Source organism: Cicer arietinum, chromosome 3 (genome assembly GCF_000331145.2).
Source record: "Cicer arietinum cultivar CDC Frontier isolate Library 1 chromosome 3, Cicar.CDCFrontier_v2.0, whole genome shotgun sequence".
NCBI classification, from domain to species: domain Eukaryota; kingdom Viridiplantae; phylum Streptophyta; class Magnoliopsida; order Fabales; family Fabaceae; genus Cicer; species Cicer arietinum.
Genome location: NC_021162.2, coordinates 8,060,401 through 8,072,362, shown reverse-complemented (window position 1 = coordinate 8,072,362; position 11,962 = coordinate 8,060,401).

The window sequence follows — 11,962 nt, the reverse complement described above, 5'->3', positions numbered from 1 at the left end:
GGGAATTATTATAGCCTATGAATGTCTGAATGATCAAAATTTTTGTGTGGTTTTAATGTGCGAAATTGTTTTTTGAGGACCTTAATTCTTTGGAACATTCGAAATTCAAAAGATAAAGGGCACAAAGGTTTCCGATGACTTTATGGATCTTAATTTCTTCGCAAACATTTGTTGTTTTCGAGAATTGTATTCCTCATAAGCGAATATTTTCTCCAATATTTGTCGTTCCTTGGAAATTTTGGACAATGAATAGTAATTTTCTTGGTGTGACACTTGTCAGCAAGATATCTTTGATCTCCATAACGATAAAAATAGGGCAATACTTCCCCCATTTCGTTTCCTAACCACGGTGCTACATATTCTTCACGAGTTTACCAGGACCATGGTTCTGATTGTTCGGATGAATCGGTTCTATAGAGCTACTGATATTGATGTAGCTAAATATCACTAAAAGGGGGGTTGAATAGGGATTTTGTTGTTTAAAAATATTTCTCACGTGTTTTGAAATGTTAACCTCTCTGAGAGGATGCAAACCCGAGGATGGTTATTTAAACCTTTAAATTTGTGTTGAGTAAAAGAAAGAGAAAATGTAAAGAATGACACACACAACTTTTATACTGGTTCACCCAATGAAGGCTATGTCCAGTCCTCACTCACTTGTGAGATTTCATTAATGATCAAACTGATTAACCTCTCCCAGAGGTTAATTACACTTTGTGTATTCTTTAGCCTCACCAAGCTTACAACCTTGTTTCTTACAAGTTCCAACTATTTCCAAGTGTAACTCACGTAGAAATTACAAAGTGATATGAATATGATTGATTCTATTTTCTTAAATACTTTCTAAAATGATATTTCAAGATCTAGTTTAGGATTATAGAAAGTATGAAGAGATGATGTATATTGCTCTTGATAGCTTTAAGATACTTGATATTTTTATGCAATGTTGTTGTGTAATTAATGATGAAGGGCTTGCTGCCTTTTATAGAAGTCTTGTGATGATCCTTCCATGTGCCAAGCTCTTTATGACCGTTGGAAGGTCAATTTAAAAAGTCCAAGGTCTTTCATCATATTTATAGAACTGCCATCCAACTGTCCTTGGACAGATTCAGTCCATCCTCGAGTAGGAGGATCAACCTCCTTGGAACTTGGTCTTGAGATGTCATTTTCTTTTCTTATTCTTCAAGAAATGTAAGGCTATATCTTTGACTTTGCGGGCTACAACCTTTCTGAACTTTGAAGTGCTAGGTTGTTTTCAACTTTTGAGAATGATGTGGACAATATAGAACCATCCTCTTACATCATAATTCCATCCTCTTGCACATGGTTTAGAATTCCTTTCTTCAAGACATGTGAAGGCTTATATTTTTGGCTTGTTTGTTGTTGTCTTTATGTAGATTGACTCTACATTGTTTTCAATTATACAAGAATGATATATAGGTCTGCTTTTAGCACTTGCACATGCTATGATGGGTTGCTTTCAACATTTGAGAATGATGTGGACTTTATAGAACCGCCCTCCAATATAGTACTGCCATTCTCTTACATAGTACTGGCCATCCTCGTACCTATTATTTTGCTTTCTGACTTCTTTATTTCAAATGTTTTATTTATTCATTCTTTAATACTGTTTTGCCTTTCTTTAATGAATAAAAAACATTTGTTTTGGTGAGGATGATTATGCAGATTTGAAGCTTCATCCTCTTACGAGGTCATCCTCTTGAATTCTAATCCTCCATATTTTAATCAGATTTTTCTCCTTTTTGTCTTAATGATTAATAACATGTTTTCTTATATGAATTCACTCAAAAGCACATATTAGTCATTAAACACAATCATAATCTTTTAAATAATTTTGTTATCATTAAAACCATTAGAGAGATCTTGTCTCAACAGTTATTTCCATGGTTCAGCCTATGATTTTTCATGGCCTTGATCTCTATATACTTCTCCATCATGTGGTTGAAATTGTGTGATTCCCAAAGGAATAATAAAATATTGAATTGCATAGTTCAACTCAATTTTGTAAGACACATATAACCTTCATCCATGCAGTAGTACCTCAATTTTGTACGACCAATTAAAAAAATTATAAATAGGTCATACGTTTAATTTTAATATTTTCCATGATTTTTTAATATTTTCCATAAAAAGGGTTCATGGTTCCTTCTAGTTCTGCCCCTAGTTCTGGTTTTTCCTCTAGTTCCCTCTGGTTTTGGTTCCCTCTAGTTATGGTTTTGGTTTTGCATCTGATTATAGTTCTGCCTTTGGTTCTAGTTCTACCTCTAGTTTTGGTCCTAATTCTAGTTTTGCATCTGGTTTTGGTTCTGCCCCTAGTTCTAATTGTTTTTTATTTCTTTCTATTTTTTGTATGGCAGTATTAACAGTCTCTCCCACATTTTTAACCATCTTTTCAGCCTCCTTGCTTTTCACCTTTACAGCTGAAAATTATCCTTGTATACACGTCAAATTTCTAGCCTTCTTTAGCCTCTTTTGCATTTCTCTTTTTTCCCCAAAACAAATGCAATTTTTTCCTTGTATGCATGCCATCTCTTTAGCCATATTTCTAGCTTTTTTTAGCATCTTTTGGTTTTCTTTTTTTTTTTTTTACTTCCTAAAATGGCAACAATTTTTTATCATATATACAAGCAATTAAAAAATGCATTATCTTTTTTCTAAATTTAACTTAGCAAATCCAATTTTTTCCTACAAAAACAAACAATAATTTAGAACTCAATTTTATCTCATGGATACAAAGATTTATCAATTTAGTCTATAAATTGAGAGCAAAATCAAACAAGGGGAGGCTTGTATTCATTTTTAAGCTAGTAAGAGATTTGTTAGTAAGTGATATCAAATATGAAATTATTGAAGGAATAATACACTCAGAGCAAATCAAGGGAGTATAACAAATATTCAAATTTTGTGGTAACTATTTCTAAACTCGTCTCTGTAATAATTTTATAGTTTTATTTTCAACTTTGCTACATACACCCCTCAAATTTTTTAAAAAATGAAATATCTAAAATACCCTTGTACGTACATAGGTACGCCTAAGAAGGGGGAGGGGTGAATTAGGTGTTATGAGTTTTTTTGTTTTCAGCGATATTGTAATTGAATTTTCTATTTTGAGATAGTAACTGATAATAAGTAAATGACAGTAATTAAATGAACATAATAGAATTATCCTGGTTCCCCTTATGACCAAGGGTACATCCAGTTCTCTTGCACACCACAAGAGATTAATCCATTTATTGTCAGAAAATGTACAACTCCCACCTTAGGATTTCTGCTACAAACTTCTAACAACACTTCTAAGATAGCACACCACTATCTTAGATTAAGCTACTTTAAGAAAGTACTACTTTCTTTTACAAGTGATATAGTGTGATTTGGAATAAGGATATAAGAGAGGTATAATGATTTCAATCCAATAATACTTCAAGTACTTTGAGAACCCTTCTGAATAATATGAAAATGAAATGATACTTCAAGTACTTTGAGAACCTTTCTGAATGATATAAAAATGAAATGCAAGTACTTTGTAAAAAATCAGAATTTTGTTCAAAGTTGTTCAAGGTTTGATTCAAGGATTGTGTATCATTTGATCTAAAGTTATGGTGTATTTATACTCCATAAACATCTCTTTAGATTCGTGGCCATTGATCCAAGAGGTTTGATGAACAAATACAATGATTTAGAATCATTTCATATCTGAAAAATTGTATTACTTCCAGTTGTATTAGAATACAGGATAGATGTATTCGAATACACTTCTTTGTAACGTTCAGATTTATTCAAAATTTGCACCTTGTATTCGAATACATCTCTCATGTAGTCAAATACAGATTCATGATTTTTGCCACTGGTTTGCTTTATATTCGACTACAGCAGGTCGTAGTCGAATATATATTGGAAGGTTTAGCTACTGACTTGTTGTGTGTATTCGACTACAGCAGGTCGTAGTCGAATACAAATGTGAAGTTTTTGCTTCTGACTTAGCATCTGTATTCGAATACATTATGCTGTATTCGAATACACCTTTGTATTTTGTCAAAAATATTAGTTTTAAGATTTTGTTAATGTAATTTTGACTTTCGAAAATACTTTATATGAATATGTAAATATGAATGGTTCTCATGTATTTGAGGTATTGTTGTATCATTTACCTTTACATTAAAACATCTAATATGTTTGGATTTAAAGCTTATCAATGAAGATATTTGAACTTCTTTTTGAGCTTGTTGCCTTGATCATAATCATTGGTCTTTGTCTTCATCAAAAACATGTATTTTAGAACCCTTGCTTATTTATTACATTCTTTAAACCATAACCTCTTTTTCTATCTTCATCTTCAATCCTAGCCTCTCTTTTTATCTCATCTTCTACCTCACACTCATATTCGTCATTTTCTCTCATACCCTCTTATCCTTCTTTCTCCATTTTCAACAACTTCAACATCTTCAATGGCTCCCATTTACAATATTTAGTTAGGATTATGTGATTGAAATTGATTTTGGTGAAAATAAAACTTATTTTGTCAACTGATTTTGGTTACGCAAAATAAGTATGCCTAGAAACATACGTGAACTCAGTTTGCCTATGACCTACATGAACTCAGCATGCCCAGAAACATACGTGATTTGAGCTCACATATGTTTCTGGACAGATTGAGTTCACGCAGGTTCTAGACAAACTAAGTTCACGTACGCAATATGAGCGCACGTATGGAAACTGAGTTCACGCATGTCATAGGAAAAACTGAGTTAAGAACAAGGTGATGCAAACCTAATGTAAATGGGAGCCAATGAAGATAATTGAAGATGTTGAAAATGGAGGAAAAATGATAAAGGGGTTTGAGATAAAATGATGAATATGAGTGTGAGGTAGAAGATGAAGAAAAAAAAAGAGGTTAGGGTTGAAGATAAGGACATAAAGAGAGATTATGGTTTAAAGAATGTAATAAATAAACAAGAGTATTTTGGGTGTTTCATTTTTAAAATTTTTTTTGAAGGGTGTGGTTAGCAAAATAGAGAGTGTGGGTAGCAAAATTGTTTTATTTTTAGTGTTATACCTTTAATTTGAATTTGGTTTACCTTTAATTTGAATTCTTTGTGTGTTCCCTTGTGTCTTCTTAAACCTCACAACTATAAATCAACCCAAAAAAATAATAAGAACAAACATTTCTTTATTAAAAAGTACCAAAAACAAATTTATATTGATGCGTTTTGAAACATATTTTTTTTATCAATCTAAAATTATTATGTACTCAAAATCCACATTGAAGTCGTTAGAGACATCAATCTAAAGTGTGTTTCGTTTAACCATATATATATATATATATATATATATATATATTTATTGTGATAGATGATATTAAATTTTCTTAACTAAATTAAAATTAATAACGAACTCACTAATCTTAAACACTTTTGTACTCAATATCTTTTTTTTTTGCTTCATCATATCAACAACATTTTTTGAAAACCATTTTATCACAACAAAAATCATTTCTTTAAAAGCAACTAACACATCCATATTTTCTATCAAAAAAATACTTAACTTTGATTTCTCAATGGCATCGGGAGATGCAAAAAAAGCAAAATTGCACTCTTGTTAAACATAATAATAAATAATAATTTTTTTTATATTTTAAATACACATTTATGTCTAGATTACTTTCATCAAAAAGAATTATATTTGTATTTCAAAAAAGAGAAATAAATTTATATAAATAACATTAATATTGCATAATTAATTTTAGATAACTGTATTTTAATGGATGTTGTAGGATATTAATACATTCTCTAGGCATAATCGACTTTCGAACCTAAAAATTGATATCAAATATCATTTTTCTTATTTTTTATTTTAAAATAAATTTTATCATCAACTCTATTGAATTTGAAAAACACTATTAATTTAAAACTTTTAATTATTTATAAAACTCCCATATTTGCATTGACTTTTTACGCTTTAGCAAAATAGGTATAATATCACTAATTTTTGTGTTATGTCCATTTTGCGCCAGTGAATTTCAATCTGATTTATTTGTAGATGCATATTTAAAAATAAAAAAAGAATAAAAAGCAAGAACGTATAAATTTGACCAAGATTAAAACTAAGTATAACGAGCTAGACCAAATTTAATTTAATAAAACATACATATATCTTTTCACAACTTCGAAACACGCAACATCCTCCCTCTAGCTAGCTGGTGTACTTCTGCTTATAGCTATAAATTTAATTCATTATATAATTTTGCATATAGTAATTCCATAGTATTGGAACATTCTGACATTATTATCCTATTATGTTTGCATAGGCATACTCTACAAATTAAAAATTGGTTGCATAATTAAAAGAGTATAGTAATAAGCTATATATTGACAATTTCACAAAGTTCAAGTTGAATATATTGACTTACTGGTCAAACCAACAAAATCTGGGCAGTATATACTATCTATATATCATGATTAGATTCATATTTTCTACCTTCGTAATCATGTACATATTTTCTCTGTTTAGAATTTCGAAGTGTGAATTTAAAAATATAAGTTAATAATTAATAATGTATATAATACTTTTATAAAAATAAATATTGAGTGATAACCTAATATATTATTTACTATTTCTCATTAAAAAAAATCTTGTTAGTTACAATAAAAATCATTTCAAATATTTTGAAGATTTTATTTAATATTAAAAAATAGATTTTTAATTAAAAAATCAATTTTAATAATTAAAAAATAAAACAAATATATTTTTAATAATTATGAAATTTTATTTTTAATCTTAAACATAAAAAATATTAATCTTTTAATTTTTATTTTGAATTTATCTTGTAAAAATTGATAAATTACCAATTTTGAATACAAAATAAAAAGTACCAATTTTGTAGTAATTGTATACGAAGATCAAGACCTACCTAAATTGAAAAAAATTTCATAATTGTCAATACCTCTGAATATTTTATGGTAGATGTCACTTCCAAATAATTTCTGAATTTAATTAATAATAAATAATAATATGGATTGTGAAAAATTTAATAGTACCCATATTTTGAAGTTTCTAATAAAGATCCATTTTTAAAAAATGTATAAAACTTTAATTATTATAGAAGTTGTTTTTTAGAGGTAAAAATTAATAATAATTTTTTATTTTTATAATTAAGATAGTAATTTACATTATATAATATCAATTTAATTAAAATAATTATATATATATCAGACATTAAATTAAATCATAATTTCATTCATTAAAAAAAGAGGATTATAAATTATTACTGTTAAAAAAATATAATCATCGTGATAAGAAATTTTATAATTTTTAAATATTAACCAATAATAAATCATTTGTAAAAAGTAATGCAGAGAATAACTGAAAATTTATTTTATAATCTATTCGAAAACAACACTTAAGTTTGTTGTATATATATAATAATGATTACGAATATTGGAGTAAGTTAAGCCTTTATTGTCAGCATTAAAGTACTTTTGCAGCCGAAAATGATACCTCGCTGCTTCTCCTGGTTAATTTCTCTTATTGGCAGCGTTATGTTTTGAATCTAACATTAATCTTGAAGAAACAAGTCATAGGTTTTGCTTCAAACATTGCTAGCTGTTTTTAAGACGGGGCCCATGGGGCCCTGAAACTGTGTATTTTCTTTGAGTCAAACCTTTAAACTCTCCAAATTAACCTTTTCATGATAATGCTTCAACTAGATCATTAACGGTGACTAGAACAAATTTTTGGACTTTGATGATTATGTTTTTTTGTATTTTATTTATATAATGTAAATAATAATTCGGGTTGCTATAGCATGGACCAATATAACAGAAGTAGAGTGGTTAAACTTTTTAAAGGTCCCGATTCTAATTTTTTTTTAAATAGTTTTTAAAGATAAATATAATTTTGATAATTAAAAAAACTAAAAAAATAAATTTTAATTTACATGATGTATGTCAGTTAATTTATATATTAATTGTAAAAGTAGATAACATTTTCATTTAAACTCAAAAAATTAATATTGGTATTTTGGTACAATCTAGAACGAAGGCTATTTATGTTAATAAGGAATTTGACTGTTAAAGTAATTCTTTTTACAAATAAATTAAGTGACTATAAACAATTTCAAACAAATTAAATTTTAAAAATTTGTAAATTATAAAATTCAAACATTAGGATTCTAATATTTATCCAACAATGCAAGTAATTTTCTATAGGTCGCAACCGCCTACAATTCAAATGTATTTCGTAAAACGCAAGAGTCGTTAGTAGCAGGCAACAAAGATGGCGTCTGCGTAATCGTTATATATTCATAGTAATTGGTTGACTCTGTATATATAAAATTTTAGAGTAGATATTAAAAAGAAAAAAATTAAATATATCAATCTAATTTTTTTAATTTCAAGATATATTATAAAAAAAATTAAGATTAATTGAGGTTCTATACTAATAATATGATTACACAGGTTAAATACCACTAGATGAGAGGTGCATGATCGTGATTATTTATCTTTGAGTTGATATGTACTGAAAATAATGGTTTTGTCTTATGAATCTTTTATAAAGGGTACAATAAGGATGGATTGTTATTATTTTTAGTAAAATAAAATATTACAGTAATAAAAACAGAGAATAGATATAATAATATTTTATTAAAAACTATAATTCACTTTTTAAATCAGGTATATATTAGACGTCCATTTGAATATAGTAATAAAATAATGAAACGAAAAGGGGTTATAAATTAAGTAACCAATATGAAATGAAACCCAATTTGTAAAACACTTCTCCAATCGGACAAGTGTACCATTTAAACAAGTTATATCAAAATCTATGTTATAAATCAAGGCTAAGTTAATTAGCAAGTCACAAGACAAACAATTAACCAACCAACCAACCGGTCAAAGTTAATGTTAGACCATTATTATATTTTTGATAATGTTAGACCATTATTGTGGGATTTTTTTCAATAATTCAATTTTGAAAAAAAATTATCGAAGTACTCCATTTTGAAAACTATATATCAAACTACCCCTTTTTTGACTTAGTTATTACAAGTTGCATTTGCAAGAAGTTTATGCATTTCCAAAGCTTGAAATATGAAAACTTTGTTGATACATATTATTAAGTAATTGGGTAGCGAACTCAAGTGTATTATAACGACTATTGATGCAAAGGATAGTCGACGATTATCTTCTTATTGTGGTTGTTGGTTGTCAAAATTAAATTGTTCCTCCAACATGAACTCGTAGAATTGATGTGGTGTGTGAGAATAAGTATGAGGAGGCGGTTGAGTGTTTGTATATAATATTGATTTTCTTGTGTTGTGTTGGACATTGGTTCCTAGAAAAAATATTGGGTAAATTGTGGTGGAGGTTGGGGGGGATTGACACGAGAATCAACGAGTTTGTTTTGCATAGAAATAAATCGTTTGACATTTTTTCAAAATCAAACCATGTATTCATACCTTGGTTTAAATTCAACATTTAGAGGTTGACCATGAAGAATATGATTCCACTATTTGTTCTTATTTTCATACAGTAATGTCCAACTATAGTCAACTTATTTATGCAAATCTACCTTATGATATTTTTTCATGTGTCCTCGGTGGATGTAGAATTTCTTGCGGTAGTCTAAATTGTAGTTTTACTTTATCCGCTTGATGCATTTCTAATGTAGAAAAAAAATCAAACATGTAGATGCATTTTATAGCTAATTATCTTATGGGTTATCGTATGTTAGATGTAGGTAGGGCTTCTAGAGAAACTAATATATAAGAGGTTTGTTAGTAATGTATGCATAAGAAGAAATAAAATAATAGAAATAAATTAATATTTTTATGTATTACATCATTAACGCCCATTCAATCAATTTTTGATCGATAACCAGTAGTATGATAATGACGTGTATCACCAAATATCATATATTTTCCCCTATATCTACAAAAGTAGATTTGAACGTTAGAATTAATAATAGTTTTATAAATACAATATTTACCTTTTTGCGAACAAAATATGAGGCTCAAGATTACTTATTGGTGCAAGAAATGACATATGGCACCATGTCTAAGTTTGAAGTAGATGTGAATATCCATTGATCGACATAACACCAGGTTCAGATGTGCAACATAATTCTCTATAAAGTATTGTCAAACATGTTGAACCCTGATTGTATTCTCCCGTCTCTAGCAAATATCTTAACAAGTGCAACCACATAATGTGTACTATATTGTGAGATTTGTCAGACATTAGTATGCGGTCGTTCAATCCTAAAATGTACGCTTTACAATGTATAATTATTTCTTCATCTAAAGATTCTAGAGTTAACATTGAAAATATTTCTCTCAGCCATTTTAATTATATAAAATTCCATTTTCTTTGAGATTCAAGAGGAATAAATCTTAACAAATCTAAAAAATCATTTGTCCATGACACTATAGTTGATCTAGTAACTGTTTTACTGCCATAGTTCATCAGTGCAACATGTTCTAATGTTATGGTATATTCACACGTTGGAAGATGAAACGTGTGGATTTCAGGTCTCCGTCTTTCAACTAAAGCAGTAATTAGTGAGTCATCATTCAAATATTACTGCAACGAAATCATGATAAAAAATCTAGAGGCTTTAAGATGGATCGATAATATCCCCCCAGAATAATGAACTATGTCGTATTCTTAAGGTCCATGATGGGGACACATGACAACAAACATTGTCGAGTCAATAAACCTAGTACTCAAGGGTACATACAATATCTCAATCACTGATTTGGTTCAATCAACTTACTATAGATTGAGAGTTTTACATGCAGAAAGGGGACAACATCAAACATCATTAGCTTATGGTCGAGTATACACAAATGATTGCATGAACAAGATTAAATATGAAGTTGGTAAGTCTAACACTCACCGAGTCATGCAATTTGACTGAAAATTGTTTTTCTCCCATGGTGCATGAAACAGTAAACCCAAGAGAGGTGCAACCAATTGATCATTTGGAAGTCAACCTTCAAAGAAAATATTGTGATTGTGGAAAATTTTAAGCTATACACATGCCTTGTTCACATGTCATAGTTGCATGCTCTTACGCTCGTCAAAACTATTTAGTGCATCTGTCTGACATGTACAACGTTGTTAATGTATTCAACATCTATAAAGAATAGTTTCCATCTATATCCAATGAAAGATATTACTCCACATATGAATGTGAAACATTGTTTACTACAAGAAAAACATTAATTTGTGGCTAATTTTACAAATATTTTGTGGCCGAAAAAAACCCTCACAAATTAGTGATCGAAAAAGCCCTCACAAATACAAAAATTGAAATTGGTCTTTATTTGTGAGGGCTTAGGCAGCCACAAAATCCACCTAAATTTTTAAGATTTTTGTGAGAGCTTTTTCAGCCACAAAATACAAATTTTGTGAGGGTAAAGGCAACCACAAATACTTGAAGTGACGTTGCAGTTTGTGGCTGCAAAGACCGTCACGGCCTGTTTCATTTTGTGGCTGCAAAGGCCGCCACAAAGGAATAAAGAGACGTTGGCTTTTCTGGCCGTCTAGGCCGCCACAAATCCATGCCTTTTTAACCATTTTTTTTTGGGGGCTAAAAAGCCCGCCACAAAGGAATAAAGAGACGTTGGCTTTTCTGGCCGTCCATGCCGCCACAAATCCATGCCTTTTTGACCGTTTTGACCGCCACAAATGACACATAGTCGTTGCTTTTTGTGGCTGCTTTGGCCGCCACAAAGAATCAACCCAATCCTATATATATTACTCCACTTCTCTTATCATTTTTCACTTCTAACTTCTCTCTAAACCCTCCTTCTAACTATCCTCTCCACCTTCTCTCTACAAAAAATATTCATCCAACCTTGATTCAATTTTGGTAAGTTTAAATTTTAATTTATTTGTAATTTAAATTAATCTTTAATTATAATTATAATTTAAATATTTTA